Source organism: Rhincodon typus, chromosome 40 (genome assembly GCF_021869965.1).
Source record: "Rhincodon typus isolate 14 chromosome 40, sRhiTyp1.1, whole genome shotgun sequence".
NCBI classification, from domain to species: Eukaryota; Metazoa; Chordata; class Chondrichthyes; order Orectolobiformes; family Rhincodontidae; genus Rhincodon; species Rhincodon typus.
The window spans coordinates 2409433-2413574 of record NC_063371.1 but is presented as its reverse complement, the minus strand read 5'-3'; positions in this window follow the sequence as shown (position 1 = coordinate 2413574).

The following is a 4142-nucleotide window of genomic DNA, read 5'->3' as shown; positions in this document are numbered from 1 at the left end:
GCATGGCTGGTGTCACGGACGTAGGTAGGGAGTTCCTGGACCAAGGGGGAGAAAATTGAGTCGAGATAAGTGGAGATAAGTTCGGTGGGGCAGGAGCAGGCGGAGACAATGGGCCGACCAGGGCAGTCGGGTTTGTGGATTTTGGGAAGGAGATAGAAGCGGGCGGTGCGGGGTTGGGGAATGATGAGGTTGGAGGCTGTGGGTGGAAGGTCACCTGAGGTGATGAGGTTGTGGATGGTTTGGGAGATGATGGTTTGGTGGTCGTGGGTGGGGTCATGATCAAGGGGGCGGTAGGAGGAGGTGTCGGAGAGTTGATGCCTGGCCTCGGCAATGTAGAGGTCAGTGCGCCATACTACAACTGCGCCTCCCTTGTCCACGGGTTTTATGGTGAGGTTGGGATTGGAGCGGAGGGCTGCATGTTCTGCGGGGGAGCGGTTGGAGTGGGTGAAAAGGGTGGAGAGGTTGAGGCGATTGATATCTCAATGGCAGTTGGAGATGAAGAGGTCGAGGGAGGGTAGGAGGCCTTGGGGTGGTGTCCAGGGGACCGCTTTGCAGAACACCTACGCTCGGTTCGCAATCAACAACTGCACCTCCCAGTCGCGAACCATTTCAACTCCCCCTCCCATTCCTCAGACGACATGTCCATCCTGGGCCTCCTGCAGTGCCACAACGATGCTACCTGAAGGTTGCAGGAACAGCAACTTGTATTCCGCTTGGGAACCCTGCAGCCCAATGGTATCAATGTGGACTTCACAAGCTTCAAAATCTCCCCTCCCCCTACCGCATCCCAAAACCAGCCCAGCTCGTCCCCACCTCCCTAACCTGTCCTTCCTCCCACCTATCCCCTCCTCCCACCCCAAGCCCCGCCCCCATCTCCTACCTACTAACCTCATCCCGCCCCCTTGACCTGTCCGTCCTCCCTGGACTGAACTATCCCCTCCCTAACTCCCCACCTACACTCCCCTCTACTGGCTCCATCCCCGCTTCTTTGACCTGTCTGTCTCCTCTCCACCTATCTTTTCCTCTATCCATCTTCTATCCGCCTCCCCCTCTCTCCCTATTTATTTCGGAACCCCCTTCCCCTCCCCCATTTCTGAAGAAGGGTCTAGGCCCAAAACGTCAGGCGTCAGGCTTCCTGCTCCTCTGATGCTGCTTGGCCTGCTGTGTTCATCCAGCTCTGCACCTTGTTATCTCAGATTCTCCAGCGTCTGCAGTTCCTGCCATCTCGACTTCTCTCTCGTCTGGGTGAAGTTTGAAGAAACATCAATTTAGTTATTTGTCATCATTGAATTGCGACAAAAGGATGGGTCAGGAGACCGACCAAAATCTGTTAAAGGTCACTTGGCACTGTTTTGAAGAAGTGCTTTGAAATAATTCTGCAGAAGCTGGGATCCCATCCCCAAGTCACCCTTTGTTTACACATGCATTGTACCTGACACAGGTCTGGCTTCCTCAGAGCCAGCTGTCAGGGTGAGCAGAACCTCTGACACTGGTGGTGGCCGTGGTGCAGGGGACTCCTGGTTGAGGGGTCAGTGTGGGTTCAGCATGGGATTTGGCAGCTTCAACATGGTGGGGCCCAGTAGTGAAGGGATGGCACCTAAGCAGTGGCAACTCCTACATTGGTGTGTCTGGCGTGGGTGGAAGTCTGTCTTTCAGTTACAGGCAGCTAGGTGCTGGTGTGGACTGGGTTTTTTTATTTATTAATTTGTGGCATATGACTTACACTGGCTGGCCAGCATTCATTGCTCGTACCTAGTTGCCCTTGAGAAGGTGGTGGTGGGCTGCCTGTTGTGGGTTGACCCACAATGCCGTTAAGGGAGGGAATTCCAGGATTTTGACCCAGCGATGGTGAAGGAATAGGCATTATATGTCAGTTAAGATGCTAAGTGGCTTGAGGGGAACTTGAAGGTGCTGGTATTCCCATATGTCTGCTGCCCTTGTCCTTTTCGATGGAAGTGATTGTGGGTTTGAAAGGTGCTATCTGGGGATATATTTTTGGTGAATTTCTACAGTACATCCTGTAGATAGTACACGCTGCTGCTACTGAGCATTGGCGGTGGAGGGAGTGGGTGCTTGTGGATGTAGTGCCAAACAAATGGGTTGGAAGGACTGTTATACTGAACTTTAGATTTTTCTTTTTTTCTAATTTATTCCTATGATCCTAAGCCTATGCTAGACTTTGTATTTCTTGATTTTTCTAATACTGTTTCCTAAGAATTTGTACTTGAGAGTCTGTACTTAGGAATCTTTGTACCTAAGATTGCACCAGAAGTGGTGGCTTGTAAACTTTTCACTGTACTCCGGAAAGATATACTGATATTGGATGTTGAACAGAGAAGGCTTACTAGTCTGGTCTTGATTTGGAGGGACTGTCTTGTGAGGAGAGGTTGAGCAGGTTGGGCTGAACTTGTTAGTGTTTAGAAGAATGAAATGAAACCATATTGAAATATATATTCTCACGGGGACAAGATAGATCTGGAAAAATTGCTTCTTCCTTGTGGAAGAGTGTAGGACCAGATGGCATCATCTAAGAAAGGGATTTGAAGTTTATAAGGATAAGGCAGGAAAGTGAAGCAAAGGATTACCAGATCAACCATGATCTCATTCAACGTTGAAGCAGACTTGATGGGCCAAATGCTGTTCTTCTGCTCCTATGTCATATGGTCTTAGGGTTAGCAACACTTGGTGTGGCTCATGTCCCAGTCTGGGATAGCAGTCTGTGCTGCATTTGCTAAATGGGCTGAGAATATGCACAATTTGCTGAGCTCTGTGTCTCATGGGCCCACATCTTGCCCACTGAGATTTTTGTTTTTGGTTATTGCTTACAATGCCCTTTCAAACGGTCAGCCTCTGAGGTCACAGCTATCAGCAACTGTCATCCAGGTGGCAGTAAAATGTCTGCCATATTCACATCGCTCAAGTTCCCTTGTAGTGGATACCCAGGAGGTCATGACCCAGTGACAGTTTCACTGTACAGAAGGTCTTTTGGACATAAAGTTATCACCCATTCAATGAATGTTGCCAAGCCAGCACTGGCTTAGCAATGAGTGTAAGATAATTGTATTAACCTTTGTGTTGGTGGCATCAGCTTTACCAAGAGATGCTTGGGACATGTCTGAAACAGTGAAGGTGGAAACTGTTGAGCGTTTTCTTCCCCCAGAAGTGTGTTTTGTGAGCGCATGCTTGAAAATTCAGAGTTTGTTGTTCTCAGTCAGGTTGCTTTTCCATTCTGTCTCTTACTCGGTCTGGACATGACAGCTGCTACTGTGATGATGGTTTCAGCATTAAGTGACAGATTGCTGGTGATATTGGAGCCTAGGTATGTCAGACTATTAACAATCTCCAGTGTCACATTGTCAACCTAGATCGATGACGGTACGCTATCATCCTAGGCTATGAAACTTGTCTTCCTGTATCTGTCGGTTAACTAAATTCTGTACAGATGTGAGAGAGTCTGGTCACCAACTGCTGATTCTTTTACTCAGTATGAAATGTTAGCGTGGATGGTAATCAACATTATAAAAAGAAGAGCCGAAAGAACTGCGGATGCTGTAAATCAGGAACAAAAACAGAAGTTGCTGGAAAAGCTCAGCAGGTCTGGCGGCATCCGTGAAGAAAAAATCAGAGTTAAATTTTCGGGTCCGGTGACCCTTCCCCTGAACCCAAAACGTTAACTCTGATTTTTCTTTTCTTCCTGGAAGCTGCCAGACCTGCTGAGTTTTTCCAGCAACTTCTGTTTTTGTTCCTGATTATAAAAAGAAGTTTATCTGATCATTTATCTTATTATTGTTTGTGGGATCTTTGTGTGCAAACTGGCTGCCATGTTTTCTACATTACTACAATGACTATGCCTCAAAAATTATAACTAAAGTACTTTGGGACGATGTGAATCACTGAAAGACACGATAGAAATGCCAGTCTTTCCTCCTATATCATTTTCCACAGATGCTGTCTGACTGGTATTTCTACATTTCCTGTTTTAAGATCAGATTTCCAGCATTCTTTCAAATAGTTTCCTATTAAGAGGAAGTGAAATTGAAACCCATCTTAAAAAATCTCAAGCTGTGGTTTGTTCTTGATTTTTTAAGTTGTCTGACTTGGGCGTTTCTTGCCAGTGTTTGCTTCACTAAGAGCACAAGTTA